The 20327-nt window shown below is 44.5% G+C and overlaps 1 protein-coding gene across 4 annotated transcripts in view; it reads right to left on the bottom strand.

Annotated features, from left to right (window-relative positions):
* Samd4a (sterile alpha motif domain containing 4A) overlaps positions 1-20327 on the bottom strand; it is a 215980-nt gene that overhangs the window by 88002 nt on the left and 107651 nt on the right. The window contains exon 1 of one of the 4 annotated variants that reach the window (XM_027386539.2): positions 9241-9547. The exons of the other annotated variants lie outside the window; for them this stretch is intronic. The gene's annotated coding sequence lies outside the window, so the exon portion shown is untranslated. Of the gene's footprint in view, positions 1-9240; positions 9548-20327 lie in introns of those variants that run through there. 4 annotated transcript variants of the gene reach the window in all.

Raw genomic sequence — 20327 nt, 5'->3', positions numbered from 1 at the left:
GTGATTACATATGTATTGTTCTAAGTAGCCAAGCTTTGAGTTATTTGCTTCATGGCCAAAGATAGTCAATGTATATTATCCAAGTGACTCTAAGGAAAAGGGACACTTTAGCCCTGTAAATGGCTTTGAATGTTAGGTCCCTCTGATATTCTTGTCCCTATCCTGAGACAGTCCCAGGACACTAACTTGTTGCTACTAAACACCTCCATCACCTCCCTTACCTTGATTTCTGCTCAAAAACAATGGTAGAATGTAAGTTAGCCCCAAGGGTGCCTTCAGGGAAAGAATTAACTGATCATAGGGACCTGAGCTATGTCCACATTAGGGGGGTGGAGATTGTTCAGGGCAACTTAGAAAATGGTTTTGATTATAATTTGGCTTCCTGTGGTGGTCTGCCTACAAGAGAATGTTTGCTGATTATCTGGACTTTCAGTAAATCTTGTCAACTATGGTTCCCTAAGTTAAATTACCAAGCCAGCATTCAGGGTCTACCCCTCTGCTTTCTAGACAGCACAAGTAGGCCTTGCAGCATGAATACAAGAACGACCATCTCTACCATCAGAAGCCAGATCCTACCAGAGGAGACTTGGAACATGCTAGTTAAATCCCACTAGATGTCCATGAGCCTTTTTGCTGTGTCCACATCCCTTCAAGAGAGCAGGGGATCTGTGCTGAAGTTTGTATTAGACTGATTCTCCCTTCTTGGAGAAGACCCAGTAACCCTCACCATGGTCTAATGGTTGATCACCTCTGAGACTCAGTCTCTCCCTGATTTACCTCAACATCAGCATGGACAGGCAAGAACATGGAAACTAAAGTTCAAAATCCGTGAGTTTTGATGATGCCAATTCATCTTTCCATCTTTTGAGTACTTCCTCTAAGTAGAGAACCCAGATGCAATGGGTATTTAATTTGGGGGAAAAGTTAGTGGTTTATAATTTTTAATCCAGTGACATGAGTAAAAAATAAGAGTAAAAGAAAAATGGAAAGAGTTATAGTTAAAGACCATGAGGATTAGGAGGCTGTCCCATAATCCTTGGGATGATAAGTTCGATATTATCGCCACAGAATTGTATGTCAGTGTTTAAAAGCCTGCAATTGTTAGTAAATTACCCTTAAATTGCTATTTTATTATACCCTTGTTTTCAGTTTAATAACATTCACTATAAAAAGGCTTTCTCACAAGTGCATTTAGACAATTTGTTCATGCGAGAAACGGCTGGGAATTAAGTGCACACTCACATGAAGAACTGGCTAAATAAATGTGCTATGAAGCAATGAGGCTAGTAGGTTTTTATGGTTAAATACTCATGGTTAGAATTTGCATTACAGACTTGATCCTGGACACATTGGAACAAGAGGTTTCTAAGTTTAGTACAACTCTTAATGACTCAAAAGACAAATGACAGCATCACATAGCAAGTATTTGATAGGGGTGTGAGCTGACACAGGGCACCCTAAAAATCAGGATAAAAATGGCAAATACAGCATGCCAGTGGTGAGACTCCCATGATGGCACTTACTGTTGCCTCTTGTCTCCCAAGGTATCCTCTGGAACTGGGAGAATAATCTAGGTAACTTGCTGGTGGGTCTTCAAACTGTGCTGATATCGGTTATCACGAGGGATCTAAATGTCTGGAGTTACCAGGGCCCTATTATAACAAGTGGTGCCTTGTATAAAGAAGTCAGATGACATGAAGCATCTCTCTCATTTGTCAGATGGTCCCCACTGGTCCTCTACCGCTGTCATTCACATCCTGTGCACTCTCCTACACTAGCACACATCTGTGTGACTAGCAGAATGTGTCAGAGGCATCTTGATGGAAGTTTTGTAGTTTCTACCTTGTTTTCTTTGTTCTCTTGCTGTGCAGGAAGCCACTGATACCAATTGTGATGATGCTTAGGCATCTCCAGGGGAGGAGAACCCAGGCCTTCTGCTAAGAGTTAGAACAGGCCGGGCAGTCATATCAATGAGCCACCTTGAATGGACTTTCACAGCTTCAATAGGACTTTCACACTTCAATCATGACAGTGATGTGGTCAGAGACTTTGGGCCTGAACTACCAAGGAGGCTATTATTATGTTAAACTATTCTGTTTGGGGGTAATTTTCTAAAAAAAAAAATGATTATTTATTTTACATGTATAAGTGTTTCACTCACATGTGTGTCTGTGCAGCACCTGTGTCTAGTGCCATCAGAGGTCAGAAGAGGGTGTCTGAGTCCCTAGAATTGAGAGTTATAAAGGGTTGAGAGACACCATGTGGGTACTGGGAATTGAACCCTGGACCTTTGGAAAATCGACAAATGCTCTTGACCGCTGAAGCATCTCCCTAGCCCCCAGGAGTAACTTATTACACAGCAATGGTTAACTAATACAAGAGGCTTCGTGATCGTTCATAAAGAACAAGCAAACAAGCAATACCTGACAAGGCTCAGGGAACATCTTGGAAGAGGAGGTGGAAAGAATTAAGAGCTGAGAGATGGGGAAGAGAGCTGTGACGTGCTGTCTGTGGACTTGATACTGCTATTGGCAGCTGTGGTTACCTGCACAAGACCAAGACAGCCAAAATTCCAGCAGAGATGGGAGAGGAGACTCCACCCCTAAATGAGGAATTATCAGCGGTTAATAATTGCTGGGAAAGGGAGAATCAATTCATCTTTGGGGGTGTGGTTACTAGTAGGCTGCCAATGCTGTTTGTAGTTCTAGTAGATGATCCCATACATATGCACAGATAGGCAGCACCAACTGGACTTAGTGGATTTTTTTAATAGGATAAGAAGTGGGGTAGTGGGAGCCTGAAGTAAGTTGGAGTGGGGAAATGGCAGGTGGGTGTAGCCGTGTTTCCATGTATACACACAGGAAAGTCTCAATTTCTTAAAAATTCTTCTGCTCCTTGAACACACTAGCAAAGGCAGGGATCTATATCGTAGATCCATGATGGCTTCTCTGTGAGCAGGAGACCACCAGTTGCTGGTCATTCATGGGCACCTGGTCATGTTCAAAGAGCAGCAACCAGGAATCTCTGACCTTAGTAAACACCTGCAATGGCTCAGTCACTGCTGAAGAGTGGTCTTGTGTCTCTTCAACAAGGACCTTCCATCTTTAAGACTTTCCACCAGGCCCTGGCATAACTGGATGCTCCAGGAAGGTTCCTTTGCTCCCGAAGGACTCAGGCCAGCTGGGAACTCATCCTGAGGTCTCTCAGCCAAGGCTCAACTTAAGAGTTGTGACTGTCTGTTTCTGACCCCTGTTGGCTATTTTTGACATTTGTAGGTGAGATACTCATTTCCAAAGACATATACAGCAAGCCAACTTCTGCAACCACCTGCCTGGGTTCTGACCTTTGGCCTGGAATATGTGGGAAACTCCCACATTTGTGTTTTTAGTCCAGATGTCTCCCTTGATCTCTAGACATATGGATTCAACTGCACCCTCCAAAGCTCCATTCACAGGGTCTCAAAGCTACGTGCCCAATGGTAGTGCATTCCTCTCTTTCTCCAGATCTAGTATAATTGGTCTAATCTGCCAGCATATTCACAATTTATGCAGAATCTGGACAAACTTTGGCATCCCACTCCACCTTCAGCAAAGTCTATTATGAATCATAACCATCATTTTACAAGAATGATCTTTTAAATCTAGCTGACAGACCACTCTCCAGATTAAAGATTCCAGTGACACCCATCTGCTGTAATTTAGGTGTGGTTTGAGGATGGCCCAGAGGTTCATATGCTGGAAGGTTGGGTCTGATGCAGTAGCACAGAAGTAGTGTGACTTCTAAAAGGTAGGGCCGTGTCAGAAGTTAATGAGGTGATTTGTGACTGTCCCTAGAAGGAACTGACGTAGTTCTTGTGGGGACCTTGTCAGGTCCCATGACACTGTATTGTAAAAAGAGCATGCCTTGTCCCCTGACTTTTCTGGCTTTTTGTCTCACCAAGTGTTCTCTTCTGCACAGACTGTCCACAGTGTGATGCTTTTCACTGCAAATTCTCACCAGAGGCCTGAACTGGACTCGGTCTGGTCCTAGACTTCTAGCCTCAAAATCTGCAAGCTTAAATAAGCCTCCTGTCCTTGTAAGGTACCAAGTCTCTGGTAGTTTGCTAGGACAGTAGAAAATGGACCAACACACAATCTCGTCATGAGTAAAAGCCAGAGTTGCCACACACACCCCCAGACCCCGCTTCTGTCCTTCTTGCATTTGGTCCCCAGCTCTCTCCCTCAGAGCTTTGGGGTTTTCTCTTCCTTGGACAATTTCGCCCTTGTTGCTCCTATCAGCTCACTTTTGTGCCAATATCACGTCTCTAATGAAATCTCATTCACCATCTCACCCTCCCATTCCTAATCCCTGCCTCTGCTGGCTGCTTTTGTCCGCCCCTCTCCACTGGAATGCCAGCTCTGTGGGGGTTGTCAGGGCTCCATCTCTCCCCACGTCTTAACATTTCCTTCTTCACCACATTTTAATGGCTATGGATTATTTCTGGCATTTTGTCTGATGATATTTTAGACTGTGGGGTTTTTATTTTTTTTTATATGTCTGAGTGTTTTGCTCATATGTGCATGTACAAAGTACGTGCCTAATGCCCACAGAGGTCAGAAGAGGGCACCAGATTCCATGCAACTGGAGTTGGAAGGGTTGTCAGCCGTGGGTATAGGAACCTGAACCCGAGTCCTCTGCAAGAGCAACAAGTGCCAAGCCATCTTTCCAGCCTAACTTTTTTTTTCCCTCACAATGTTATTTTCTAGAAATTTCTTCCAAATAGTAGACACTGTTCTATTGTGGTATTCTGATTGGTTTTAGCTTTCCAGTCAGATAAGAATGACATATAAAAGACAAAGAATTGGCAAAACAGTTCAATTTCCAGGTCTTTACCAAACCTCCTTAACATTCTGTTTGGGGTGGAAAACTGCCACAGAACAAAGAAATCCTGGGTGCTTCCCCTGATTGTCACCAATATCAATTAAAGTAATCCTCACAAAGATTTGAGAGGCTGAGATAGCAAGATAAAACTTACTTAATAAAACTCTTTTGCAAACATCTGTTGAAGAACTGAAGAAAAAGAATTCAATGGCACTGTGTCAAGATTATGTCCTAATGGTGATAGTTTTAATAAAACTTCCTAAGGATGGGTCTCCTAAACTCATGGAAACTGGAGATGGAAGCACCATTCCCTTGCCCTTGACAACCATATGATGCAATTTTGTAAGTGGCATTCACATAGCTGCTAGCATTGACAGCCTCTGCAAATTCTGTAAAGCCTTGCGTTTCTGCCCTCACAGATCTTCACCCTCACTCCAGACCAAACCCCCTACACCACAAAGTGATGCTCTGAGTCTTTAAAATAATGAATCCTTGTGCTGACTTCATAAAAGAAAAGGCATGCTTAGTAATAGTGTATGAGCATTAGGCATTGTCTTATGGGAAGCACAAGAAATGAGAACTCTAACAGAAGCTCATTGTATCCAGGCTCTGCAATGACCACCGCAATGAAGATGGCCTCAGATAATGCTAAGGCCCAAGTGCTTGGTACCTAAGGGCTTGGCCCAGGGAGGAGCAGCTGGAGGAGTATCCTGGAGGAATTAGCAGCTCTCAGAAGAACACGATATTTTATGCTGGATCACACGGGTCAACCTGGACATTGGCTAATTCACACAAGAAGGATTCACCCTAGGAAGTATGAAGAAAATTACAGCCAACATGTTCCACCCTGGCACTAGGGACCTGTTCTCTAAAAATGAATCCAGACTGTCACATCACTGGGTTCCACACTTTCTAAACTAAATGAAATTCCTCAAAAACCCATAGCCAAAATGTTCTATCTGAAGAGTTGGGAATCCAGTGTGCAAATGTGAATGTGTGAGCCTATGCTATGATGTGTAACTATATAAATAGTGTTACCGAGGAATAACACATTGATATCCCCAAAATATGCATACTGAAGGTGTTGATGGTAAAATTTATGTATTATGTATGCATTTAGACATTAAATCTGAAGTACTTACACATATAAGTCATTCTATGGAAAGGAAAGGAACAATTTTATTGAGGCTGGATATTTGAATCTCTGTCATAAGTTGATCGTGCTTTGCATTATAAAGCCCTGGTTAACTGCAAGAACACAGGTAGGTGATCCTAGAAAACACCCATTTGTGTTCCACAGACATAGCCCTGCAGAGGGAGTGAGAGGCACACCTCTCTTCCTGGTCCATTCCCAAGCTGTTACTCTGGGAATTTATGCAAGGGTCAGCAGAAAAGGACCTATTATAGTCACCTGTTACTTGTGCCACAGACTCACTCAGGTTAGTAGGTTTAGGGACGTGTTCAGACTCAAGTTTCAGATTTTCATTTTTTAGAAGGGGCACTACCTCTAAATATTGAAGTTGGGGGGAGGCAAAGAGCAGCAAAGACACTAGGGAAGGGAAGGTGAAGAATCAGAAGGCTGTGGCTAATTCCCCTCTTAGGGGCACAAAACTAAGCAGAGCTATAGGTCAAAGGCTGGAGCAGAGCTGGTTGGACCGGCCAGGGGTTGACTGACCCCTCACTTTAGTTAACTGGGTGAGAAACTGTAGAAGATAAAACTGAGACCATAGGTAGAGTGTCTGTGACTCATGCTTTCTGAAGTCAAGGATGTTGTCTAGAATTCTGCCAGAAAGGAAGACACCAAAACAAGGGGAGGGAAAGTCATGGGGAAGGAGAAAGAACAGAGTATGGAGAAAAGCAGGCCCAGGTAGCAGGGTCCAGACATGAGTGAGCTTTGTCTACCCACTTTCAACAGCCCGGGACCAGCAGCCCCACACACTATCTGAAAAGATAGAGGGTAGATCTGCATGGGAGGGGCTCCTCCCGGGAGATAAATCTTCTGAATGATATGGTAGAAAGTAAGAAGAATGGTGCACATTTATGTCCAGGGGTTTTAGAAACTCACCTACTGGCCCTCATCCTTACCTCCAGGTCTTGGGGACATGGTCCAGTGAGGAGAAAGATAATGCAAAGTTCTAGCCTCAGTGGTCCTGAGCTGAGGATGACAGAAGTAGTGTGTCGCTTTTTTCTAATGTATCTTTCATGCTGCCACCTTTAGAGATGGGTGTAGCTATTAACCTGATACTTATCTCCAGTCTCAGTCACCAGAACCTGCCCTTTCAGTGAAACTGGTAGAGGCTGAGAGAAGGAGCTGAAACCACAGAAACGACTTCAACACAGTTAATTTGCAGAGAATCAGGTAACAGGAGTAGAGAGCCACTTCTGAGACGGCTTCCATATTGGAAACCAAAGGCACGCCATAAAAGGCGGTTGTTTTTTGATGTTGAAAGATCTTTAGCTCTCTAGAAGATCTCCAGCCAGCATCCAGCACATTCTTTGGTAGGAAGTGTAGCCCATCAGAACCTGGATCTACTGTCACTGTTCTAGTAGAGATAGCCTTCTGTTGTTGTCTAAAATCCTATTATGGACATGGGATACTCTCTGCTGGAGAAGTACCTTGTATACACCCAAATCTCCTCCCTCCCACCTTCTGTCCCTTCCATCATCCATGGTATCAGTCCCTCCCACCCCCTATCTCATTATGACTGACCTGGCCATACGACTTTCTCTAGTCATACTCCTATTTTATGAGAATAAGGACATTACTTCCTGTTAATGTCACTGGCACTCCCTTCCCTAAATTGATGCCGACCATACGGACTTGCTGGACTGGATGGATTGAAAGAGATACATAAGTTCTTCTATGATAAGTAATGACAATAGTCTGTCCCTTTTCTTCAGATACCATCCCCTCCATGACGATGCTAAGTAAAAACTAAGGGAGAATTAGCAATGGCATATAGGGCTCCAGAAGACAGGACCAGCCTCTCCCTACAAGCATGCCCCTAGCAGCTTCCCACCAAGCACCTCTAAGCCACATGCTCAACAGATCTCCATACCATGGATTGGTCCCACCTCTATTCACACAGACTGCAGGAGAGGTGGGCAAGGCACCCGAGGACTGCATCCTAGTTTTAAACACCCAGGCTGTGCTCTAGGAACACCTTTTGGAGGCATATAGAAGATGACTGGGTATTCTAAGTGACTTAGTGGGAGGCGAGGTGGGCCATAAAAAGATGGACCCCAAATCATAGCATTATCCAGGCTTGAATTCCCACTGAGCAGTATGAACTTGGTCAGTTCAGTTAACCTCAGTGTACTTCAGTTGTCTCCTCTTTGGAAAATGCAGTCTCTTGACTGATGAGATTCTTGAACACTAAATCTTTTCCCCCTTCTATCTGCAGTGTTGAGGTAGAAATTTCTAAGGCTTTATAGATGCTCAGTTAAGTCCTCTCCCTGTGACCCAATGTGAGCAGGAGTTATTTAATTTTTGTAACTGACTGTGAATAGTCATTTGAGATAACTCACTACATTTGGACCAGCCATTATTTAATTTTTGCAAAACAAGCCTGTATCTTAGTTGTGTTCCACAATGAGTGTCATCCACAGGCTCAGGTTGACCTCCTTCCCATTGGTTCTTTCCTGGGGAAGGAGGAGGAGTGGTCCAAAATCTCTAATAACTACTTCAGGGCAGGAGGCTGCACATCTGGTAACTTGTTGGAAATGCAGAAACCTCTAATGTGGTTAGAAATCCACCTCCTTGTCCCAGCCCAACTACTGAAGGAGGACCCTGTTTGACTAGCCTTCCAGATGATTTTGACAGTGGCTCGTGTTTGAGAACCACTGGCAGGAGGATCAAGAAAAGTATAGGCTCTACATTCCAGTGTTATCATCTCCAAATAAGGCAAATGTGAAGCCAGGTAAGAAAAGGTGATTTTTATTTTTTTTATTTTGGGCAGGAGAAGGTATTGGATGAATGATTCAAGAGAGGCATGGACTTTTTTTTTTTTTTTTTAAGAAGTCGTGGAGTTTAAGACAGCAAACAAGCCATCAAAATGTCATAATATTTCTAAGATGGAAATTTCTCCCCATTTCTCTACTCATTGTAATCTGTCCAGCGAAAAGGGTTACAAAGCCCTACTAATGATAGACAAGGAAGCTAGGACTACAGTCGTTTGGATATTGGGGTGCTGTGTAATAAAGTGTGGCCCAGCCTGGGGTGACCCCCAAGTACATTGAGGCAAAAATGTCAGTGCTGTTGTATTTTCTAACCACAGACTCCTACCCTCACAGACCCTACATAGTCACAGAGTACAGCACCGCTCCCAGGAGGAGGGTTTGTGATGGGGCTGTAGGAAGCCATGGCAGCCAGAACATTACCTCTAAACAGCTGCTCCGGAGAGCCGTCCGGTGAAGAAGTATTAACTCACTGGTGTGCCGATGAACCACGAGACATGCAGCGAGAGGAGCGCAGTTCTCTTGATTAGAGGACCATAATACTGGGCTGCGTTTGAGGGGGAGGGCACAGACGCTGTACAGGTTATATGGAGCTGGAAACATTACACTTGAACCAGGTGTTAGGTGAAAACTGTGTACGTGGATGGAATGGTAGATCACATAAGGGATTGCTCCATCTCCTCCCTCTCCACTTCGTCCTCTTCCTCTTCTCCCCTCCTCTGGTGTCTGCTGGGCATAGCTCATCATTATTGAGTGACCACCTGGGTATTGTGAGGTCAGAGGCATCAGACAGAGAGAGCAATGCTGAGAAGGGGTGAGCAGTCCAGGCTTGCTCAAGTATATAAACACTCACAACACTTCTACACTCCCTCTGTTTGCTTGATGACACCCTACTTCTCAAACACCTCTTGAACTTAACCTCCCTATTCCAAATCCACAGGGGAAACTGAGGCACAGAGCAAGTTGCCTAAGGTCTCACACCAATACCCCGGGACTGCTGCGAACGGTGCCACAGTCCCCGCTCACTTGTCTGCCAGCCTGGAGGGCCAGGCTGCTATTATAGAAAGTTTCCACACACCTTCTATTCCTAACGTTGATCACAAGCATTGCTGGCCTGCAGGCTGCGGTGGCACCAGCAGACTGTCACACACTTAGTAAGGCACTCCATTTAGGACCATGACCCACAACTTGTTTGTCCTGGATATCAATTCACCAATTCTAGATAGTGGAGCTTTTTAACATCTTACCTCAAATGCAGATAACTAGGCCTCATCTAAGACATCTAGAAATGCAACTGGAATTCAAGAAAAATCAGCAGTTCAGTTCACACAACTAAACCAGGTGGAAGTAGGGAGAGACTGCTCATAACTGGCCACAGTGGGGGTGGAAGCTACGCTTTTTTTTTTTTTTTTTAAATTCAAGCTGGCATTTGCAGCATTGATGATGAAGAAATGGAAATGAAGCTGGCTCTCTCTCTCTCTCTCTCTCTCTCTCTCTCTCTCTCTCTCTCTCTCTCTCTCTCTCTCTGTGTGTGTGTGTGTGTGTGTGTGTGTGTATGTGTGATTATCCAGGCATCTTGACCCTGATGTATAAGATGCTTAGGGACTTCAGAGAAAAAAAAGAAGCAAGCTCCTTGGAATAAGACCCAAATGTGGAGAACAGACATATAACCTTTAGCACATGGCCTACTCCACTCATCAAGGAACAGATTCCAGGTCCTAAATAAAGCTCCACAAAGCACACACACTGGAAGCTCTAACTTGTGTATAAAACAATAAATGGGCCAGGACCTGGGGTAATCAACAACCACTACAGTGACTTGGTTTCTGGATCTGCCATACGTTCCTTTCAACCATGTAGTAAATAAAATAAAACTTCATTGTAAATGAGCCTCGGCTGTCCCCCATGTGACTGCTTTTGCTGCCTCCTCATGTGACTGGCCTCCCAATTTAGCGCGTACCCAACTCCCAATGACCTGTAATAACACTATTCCCAAATTAGAGTTCTCGATTTGACTTGGCTTTGGTTCCTCCCTCAAAGCAAAATAAAGCATCCGTTTTCTTATTTTCACATTCATAATACTCAGCCTCTGAGTGGCCAACTCAAACCCTGCTACATGCAGATTGAGCCCTCCCTACCCCCCCCCCCAACTTCTTCTTCTGGTTAGCCAAGAGCCTGATGGAAAAACACCAAGAGACAAAAACAAAAACAAAATCAGATGAAAATTCCAAGTAAGTGACATTCAGCTGGAAAAGCTATGATTCACATGCAAATAAAAAGCTCCCTGAATCCACTGGTCTCTGATGCAAGGCCCTGGCTTTAACATGAAAAGGACAGCATGAAATCACCCACAATTAAACTTACTTGGGAAAGCTGAAGTTCTCTGGTGGGACCTTCTCAACTAACGATAAGAAACCCCCAACAGTAGCAGAATGAGTCTAATTAGGTGTGAGCCCAGGGCATCCCCCACCTAAGCTGATAAACCAGCCTGAAAACTCCATCCCTGGACCTCCCATAGCCTGTGAGGAAACAGGGCTAGGGCAGGGCCACCCTGGAATGTGCTCTCTTCCCAGTAAACACAGGGACATGAAGGACCATGCTAAGGAAGCTGGACTCATCCTGCTGGCCAGGATGCTACAGCCTATAGAAACTGCTGTGTTCTGGACAGGGCTCCCAACCCTGCAGAATCTCCACACAAGCGTCATAGCATATTAGCTCCTGAGTTCAGGCTCAGGCTAGAGACAGTTGTAGATTCTGCTATTCATACTGACAGACGAGTGCCATGCTACCCCCTCCCCTCCCTAAGGAGATGAAGGCTCATCTGACATGGCTATCTTTCCCTGTACGGGTGGCCTTTAGGGACTACAGAGTCCCCTCACACAATCACAGGAAAGGAGGTGGAACGGGCCTCCTTTACTTGGTGCAAATGTCCCAATCAAAGGATTCTTGCCTAATAGTCAGTCACCTGGACTGATGCTCCAGGACATGGGATTTCTTCCACTGTCAGAGAGCTGGGACTACAAAGGTCATAATTGGCCTCTGTAACATTTGTCCAGTTAACTGGGGTCCATTTTCCTGTATCTGCAAAGAACAAATCTACAACACTTACATGTCAATGCTCACAGTAGTCACAGACCATCCAAGAAATGACTCAGCTGATAAACAAGTGGGCAATGTACAATGGAATACCATTTACCCCCAGCAGGGATGGCAGTTTTGACACTGGCTGTAGCAAGGGTGAACTTGGAGACATAAATCATGCCCAGTGGATTAACCTAGATTAAAAGGTGTCAACAATGTACAGTTCCACTGGGGCAAGGAGAACGGGGACTCAATGGGTACAGAGTTCTTGTTTAGGATGACAAAAGAATTCTAGAACAGTACTGATGGCCCCTCAACTCTGTGACTGTAATTAATACCAGAACTGCACTTAAAATGGTTAAAATGGGTGCATTTTATGTTATACATATTTTATGACAATAAAAATATATAAAAATAAATCTACTGTCCTTTTCATAAAAATGGCTATTTATTCCATGGTGTTGGTCTTATTAGTCTAAACTCACCAGCATGTATAAGTTGTTTTTGGAGATGTAATTCACAGGTAACTCTTCCTCTTGGACTCTCTCCTCTTAGTACATTTAATGTCTCTGAAAACCAAGAGTCCGGAGGCAAGCCTTACCCTGGGCTCAGCTGCTCTCTCCCCTCCAGGCTTTTGTTCTGAGGCACCCCCTTCACCCCTCAAGTCAGGAACTGTGCAGAGTGGATCTCCCCACTCCCTGCTTTGGCTTCTAGAACAAAGGTCTAGAAATTAAAGGAAGAAACAACCTCACCACCCTGGGCCACTGTCCTAGACCTGGCTCTGTTCCCCAGATGGCTGTGGGCAGTTGTAGCTGAGAAGCTAACCCAGGGAAGGCAGTGGGAGAGGCAGCTCAGCTCAGCACATGCTGACCTTTCAAGAGATTTTCCTACAGCTTCTGGGTATTGGGCAACTGGAAATGGCTAGGGGTCTCCATAGCTGTTCCTTTGAACTTTACCACAAGCCTGAGGCCTAATCAGGGTGTTCAGGGAGGTTTGCTAAGTGGGTGTAGCCCCCAGGACTGAGAAAAGTGCAACCCACTGGATGTGAAAATACACTTAGGACCCCTTGGCCCATCTGGAAGAAGTTCTAAAATTTGAGGCAGGCAAGTTTTTTCCTGCACTTTAAAATCTGTTGAAAAGAGCAGCCTGGGTATTGGTCTCATTCCACAGGAGTCAGCCATTTCTTGAAATGAACTGCTCATCTTCTGGAAGTAGAGCAGTGATTTGGGGGTACCATCTGAGGTATTGCTAACTTGGTAAATATTGACTGGTGCAGTGTGCAGCTTTTCTAGGAACACTGTTTGTCAAATGAATGACCCTTCATGTGTAACCTTTAAAAAGTTAATTCCTCTCTGACAGATGAATGATTGTTACCTGGGAAAGGGCAGTGTGTGTGTGTGTGTGTGTGTGTGTGTGTGTGTGTGTGTGTGTGTGTGTGTGTGTGCGCATGCGCGCGCGCGCGCGCGCGCGCGTGTGTGTGTGTGTGTGTGTGTGTGTGTGTGTGTGTGTGTGTGTGCGCGCGCGCGCGCGCACGCGAGCGTCTGCTTCCCCTCCTAGTTGGACAAACCACATGCCAATAAGGGATGACTCATTTCTCTACCTCCATCTTCTTAACTTTGGATTTTCTGTTAATATCAGAGCCAATAAATAATAGGCAGACTTTGGAAATTTTTTTCTAATGCCAGTATTTTGCTTGGAGTTTGAAAAGGCAGGATCGAAAACCACTCTTTTTCTGGGAGTCTTTTGGGTTCTGGGTTTGCTAGAGAGGTTCCTAAGAACCTGTTATCTCCTGGAGTCTGTGCCCACCAAGACGAGCCAGGGGAGGACCCCCTCCCTCCAGTGTTGATCACTTGAGGCCACACATCTAGTGAAGCAGGAGTCTCACTCTCTTGTGTGGGACAGTTTAGACAGACTTCAGTCTCCTGGCTTGGAAAAGAGCCCTCTGTTCTGAAGAATAAAATCTCGATTTCCTCATGGCCCAAACGGTCATCCTTCCCTTAAGAGAGATGGCTGTACTCCCTCCTCCTCTGTGAAATAGGTGAGCTACAGGAATCTGCATTTTCTTATGAAAACCAGACAGATGAAGGTTTGGAGAGCTCTGTGGAGGAAGAGGTTAGGTTTGTGTTCTATGGGCTCTTGGGTAGGAATGAAGGAAGTCAAGAAGTATTTTTGGTGAGGAATCACAAAAGATTGACAATAGGCCATTTATGATCCCAGCCCCTTCATCATCACAGTCCTTTTGCGTTTGTTGGAAGTAGCCCTTTCAGTAAAGAGCATAGGGGTCACAAGGGGTGGCCATGGAGTCTCCCTATCTCCTGAAGCAGAAGTAGGGGTAGCATGATTCCTCCTGGCCCTGAATTTATCCCTGTGGTGTTAGCCTTCCTCACAAGGATTGCCCTAGGGAAAATTCCATCTGCCTTTCATTCCAACCCCTTTGGAGATGTCGTGGAGTGGTGATTCTGGGAGGTGGTTGTCCTTCCTAGTCTGCTGCAGATAGACTTGGAGTAACAGAGCCTATACCCTAGAGGACTAGAACCCAGCAGCCAGAACATGGCTTCCCTGTGGAGGGTCCACCTGAGTGGTGGTGTGTGCACCTGACATTGAAGAAGACAACACACAGGCTACAGGGGAAACTTGGTTGATCACCCAGGCACCAGAAATCTGTTTTCTTTTAAAGATTTATTTTTATCTTATGTGTGTGGGTGTTTTTCCTGCTTGTATGTCTGTGCACCAGGTTTGTTCAGATCCCACAGAGATCAGGAGATGGTGTCAGATCCCATGACTGGAGTTACAGGTTGCTGTAAATCACCATCTGGGTGCTAAGAATTAAACCTGGGTCCTCTGGAAGAGCAACCAGTGATCTTAACTATGGTCTTAACTAGGGTTTCTATTGCTGTGAAGAGACACAATGGCCACACTAACTCTCCTAAAGGAAAACATTTAAGTGAGATGGTGGCTTGCAGTTCATAGGTTCAGTCCATTATCATCATGATGGGGACCATGGTGACATGCAGGCCATGCAGGGAGACATGGTGCTGGCTACATCTTGAACGGGAGACAACAGGAAGTAGACTGTGACACTGAGAGATGCTTAAGTAAAGCAGACCTCAAAGCCTGCCCCCACAGTGACACACTTCCTTCAATAAGGCCACACCTCCCAACAGTCCCATTCGCTATGAGCCTATGTGGGCCAATTACATTCAAACTACCACAACCACTAGGCCATCACCCCAGTCCTAAGTACCAGCAATCTTGCAAACAATGGGAATCAGTCATTTTGCTTTATGTCCAGCAGGCCTATTTACATACATGGTCAAATAGAAGCCACAGAACACCTGAAAACCCTGGCTGACCTGTGTTGTAGTAAAGAGGGACTTTAGTCTCAGCTTATGTCCTTTTATGCTTTAACTTGGCGCATGTTTATCTTCCTCTTCATCATTTTTTTGATTTATTATTTTAAAGAATGAAGCCATAGGGTATGGATCTAGAGCAGAACATTGTGGAGACCTGACCCTGTAGAACCAGGCTCTGCATAAGCAGATGCTTAAAATACAGCCAATGAGCAGCAGGCACCATCAATAAGGTTACTGGGATCTGGGACACATCTGAGATTCACAAAACGAGCCTTCAGTGGCGATGTATAAACTGAGGCAGGTTCAGAATTTAAGGCCCAGATAGGGTCTGTGTTTGTTACATGGCTACCATTAGCCTAAGAGAAGACTGCTTTTTTCTGCACTCTCTTGTATGCAGGCATGGGAAGACACTGTAGGCCATGTAGGAGAGAAAAAATGGAATGGAATAGCGGTGCAATAACAGGAGCAAGAAGCTGATGGGGAACTGAGCAAGGTCCAGCCACTTCCGTCACCTCCTAAGCCATGGGTACCGTCATGGCTTAGGACTTTTCCTCTGTTGATCCATTTCAGCAGATTCTTTCATGCACACAGCAGAACCCCACCTCCCTAAGCATTAAAGGTGATATTGTGGTATGTAATAGAGATCATTCTTCCATGAGAGATTCGTGAAACCACATACCCCTTCCATCTCTGTGTGTGTTTGAGCTATTCACCCCAACAGTCCCATCAGGCCAGCCCTGTAACCATAGATTGCATGTTATGACAACATAACTATTTTGTGGTCTCTCTTCAATTGCTATACATTTCCTACTGAAGTGGAATATTGCATCCATCATAAATCTTTCCACCCTCCAGAGCAGTGTTTGTGTTATAGCTCATTCCTACAGCTTTTCTTCTGGGAAATTTCCAGAGTGCTCTCTCATTCTCTCTCTCTCATTCTCTCTCTCTCTCTCTCTCTCTCTCTCTCTCTCTCTCTCTCTCTCTTCAGAGAAGCTCTGCTAAAACTGGCTTCTTGCATATTTTTATTTTGGCACTACATTCATACTTCATGAACTCAAAGTTTTCTAAAATTACAGGCATCCCCCAAACCAAATTAAGGGTGCACACAGCCGTTGTTTACCTGCTCAATTCCTGATTTAATGTCTGATGGACTAATAACAACTCCTAAGTGGGCAGTAGTGTTTTTAGAAGGCTGAAAAATCTCATTCCGAGCATAATTACTTCTCATTTGCAAGATGAGGGTGCCTGGTATCTAGTGGGGAAACTGAGGCTGACTCTTGTTCCTCGGTGGCACTGGGGCCCACTGCCTTTCCCTGTGGAGGCCATTGTCACTGGCTGAAGGGATGGTCTGGGAGCTTCTTTTCTGCTTTCTTGGTTTTTCCAACTAAGGAATCGAAACCTTGGCAGACATTAGAAATTTAATAACAGGTGAAAAGCACATCCCAGCATGTCTCCACAGCAGCACGGAATCAAACTCCGAAAGCAAACAAGTCTTTGCTTTATTCCCCTCTCCCTGGCTCTGCTGGCCGGCTGTGAGGGAACTGGGTGTGTCAGATGAGAAGGACTCTAGAACATACCATTATGGTTATCTAATAATCATAACAGTCTTTCTGGCAATGTCCTTTGAGAAGATTAAAATCATAAGGTTTCCTGTGCATCTCAGCAAGCTTCTGAGGGAAAATAATAAAGTTAAAATATAAATGCCTTCATTATCTATCAGTGACACTGGTTACTTTAAGTTCTCTTAAAACTTTCATGCTGGAAGCCAGAGAAAATGCTGACAGGGAGATTTCATGATTTTGTCTCAACTGTTATTTTTCACTTTTCCGGTGAAGGATATTTAACAAATTTGGATAAATTTAAGTTAGGTAAGTTAATTTCCCCCTTAAAATAACTATATCAAAGGATAACCACACAGAAAGGGGAAAAAAGCTTCCAGTACAAATTACAAGCATAAACATAACTTAGCAAACAGTCCAGAAATACACACGCCTAGTGTGGACCTCAGCATCACATAGCATCAGCAGGAGGCCGTTTGCAATGCAGCCAGAGCTTAGAAAGCTAGCTTTAGCTAGTAAGGCCCAATGCACTATGCACTCACAGCTTTATTGATTTTTATTTTTTGAGAAGCTGCTTTTGTTCCAAACAGAAAATCTGGTTGTTTTTAATTAAAATCAACACCATTTCTTTCTTGTATAGCTCTTCGTCTACAAATTTATAAAGCCCAAGAAAAGACACAATAACTTTAGACAAGCCTGGGAGATTTCCTAGCAGATAGAGTATGGGAAGGAGTGGGGGAGGGGGGATGAGCACACAGCACATATGAATTGAAGAGGAGGGACGTGGCCCTAGGGAAGTGCAAACCTCTTGTTCCTTCTTGTTTGGACATACATATTTGTCCCACAATTGTTTTACTTTCAAATTCTCCAGGTCACTCCAAGACTTGTCTGAGACCTTCTTGGCAAACCCTGAAGACTGTCAAGTGGAGGGAAATACTGCCCTTCAAATATCTGGAGTCTTTGACTAAATATGGTTCAGGACATAGAAGGGTTATTGGGCAGAAGCCAACAAGATGGCAGGTGTTTGGTTCGGCTTTATCTCCTGATTCAACACAGGACCTCTGGGACATAGCACAAGGTTCTAGGTCTGGAACTCCCTTCCCCCCCCCCTCTCTCTCTCTCTCTCTCTCTCTCACACACACACACACACACACACACACACACACACATACACACACGTACGTCATGTAAGCATGTCTGTGTACATCTCTATGTGTGTGAGTGTGCAGAAGTTTTTTTTTTTTTTTTTTTTTCCTCAATCACTCTCCACATTATTTTTTGAGACAAGGCCTCTCACCTGGAGTTCACAGATCTGGCAAGGCTAGCTGGCCAGGGAGCTCTAGGTATCCTGCCTCTACCTCCTCAGTATTAGGATGACAGGCACACGTCACTGTGTCCAGATACATGCCACTGCTAACACCAATACATGGGTGTTGGGGACTGAATGCAGGTATAAGGACCTTGGAGACCGAGTCATTTCCCTAGACTCTGGAATGTGATTTCGGGTTTTTTTTTCATTTTTTAAAAATTTAAATTAGAAACAAGCTTGTTTTACATGTCAATCTCAGTTCCCTCTCTCTCCCACCCTCCCCTGCCCCCCACTAACCCCCTATCCCCATCCCCTTTCTGTTCCCCAGGGAGGGTGAGGCCTTCCATGGGGGATCTTCAAAGTCTGTCATATCATTTGGAGCAGGGCCCCAGTGTGGAATGTGATTTCTTATGCCTCAGTTTCCTTGCAGAGAGAGAGAAAAAGAGACTTTAAACAAACAAGCAAACAAACAAAAAACACAAATCACTCCAGTAAATGTTGTGGAAAAGAACAATTTGTGTACCCAATGATTCAGTCCTGGTGTAATGACTGACATTCCTTGTCTAGGGTTCTTCATTTTCTATGGGCTAAAAACATTCACTCCTGCCTGGACCTCATGGTGTCCATTGATATGTGGCTTTGTCTGACATCCCACGGCATCTGGAATTGGGAGAGCATGCTTAAACAGTCTTGGTGGCAGATGGGTATTTTTAGCACTTTTAGAAAAGATTAGACTGTTTCTCATACAATTCATTCCTCATAATATTAGCACTTGTGTCTTAAGAGCACGCAGCAGGGAGCTATTGTTAGAGAAGGCAGGCGCAGAATAAAGTGGCTGAGTTCTAAGGGATGTGTGCATTCTCTTCTGCTGAAAATGTCTTCTAGGCATCCACCTTCCAAGGAGCCACTCCAAATGGGACCCCTGCTCCAATGGATTGTGAAGTCATGAGGGTCACCAAAGTCCACCTTGAAATGCTTGACCTTCTGTCTCAAAGACTAATAGGGAAGTCTTATCTATGAATTTCCTCGGAGTCCTGCCTGCCTGTTGGGTACAAGTTCAAATGCAACTTAACAATGTTAAGACTTGTGTCAGAATGATCCGTCCTTGTTGCCTCCATTTCTTCCTGCTGTCTACCTCTCTGCTATTTACCACTCTTACACCACACACAGCACAAAGGGGGGCGGCCTTTGAAATAAGTTTGTGGTCAGTGTCAGGCGAAGAAGAAGTAGTGTGAAGGGTTGTTACTGTCCAGTGTCTCGTGTCTTTCATAGTGTCCCCATAGACCTCCCATAACATCGGGTGATGGCGCTCAGGCAAACAGCTGAAGAAGGAAGGTCACTGTAATCTCCCTCTGTCCTCTCCTGAAGCAGGTCTTAAAACTTCATTTCAAAGGAACTGTTCCACACCCAGAGCAAAGAAACACCACGGTCCTCAAAGACACAGACATGCCTGGAAGAATCTAGATAGACAGGACTCGTGAAGCCCCATCCCAAATATTATTAGTAAGTCACACCCCTTGTCTCCCAGCTTCCCTCTGCCCACTGCCCTCTCTTCAATCACAAACATCAAAACACAGCAGTCCCCTGTTGCTGTATATCTTCATTCCTGAAGGTTCCTGTATCCTCCAAAATTCAGGTTTACATCAATTTCTATACTTTCCTCATTATTTAAAAAAAGATTTTATTTGTATGACTGGCTGCATGTATACAAGTACATCATATGCATACCTGGTGCCCTGGAAGGTCAGAAGCATTGGACCCACTGGAACAGGGATTACGGATGGTTGTGGCATACCATGTAGGTTCTGGGACTTGAACTGTAAGAGTAGTGAGTGCTCTTAAGCCTTGAGCCATCTCTCTGGCCCAGATTCTATCATTTGTTATTGGAGCTTCAACCATGAGCCCAGTGATGGGGAAGGAAAACGTTTCTTTGTCCCTATATTAGATAGATAATGTGTGGGCGTTGGTGGCACACACCTTTAATCCCAGCTCTCATCAGACAGAGGCAGGAGGATCTCTGTGAGTTCAAGGCCAGCCTGATCTACAAAACTACACAAAGAAACCCTGTCTTGAAATACCAAACAAACAAACAAACAAACAGACAAACAACACACACACACACATAGATATTTGTAGGTAGTAGGTAAAGATAGATAGATAAATAGATAGATGATAGATAGATAGATAGAGTGTGAATAGCCTGAAGGA

The sequence above is a fragment of the Cricetulus griseus genome, assembly GCF_003668045.3.
Source record: "Cricetulus griseus strain 17A/GY chromosome 1 unlocalized genomic scaffold, alternate assembly CriGri-PICRH-1.0 chr1_1, whole genome shotgun sequence".
Lineage (NCBI taxonomy): Eukaryota > Metazoa > Chordata > Mammalia > Rodentia > Cricetidae > Cricetulus > Cricetulus griseus.
The sequence above is the reverse complement of the archived record's forward strand: the minus strand, read 5'-3'. Positions and strand labels throughout refer to the sequence as shown.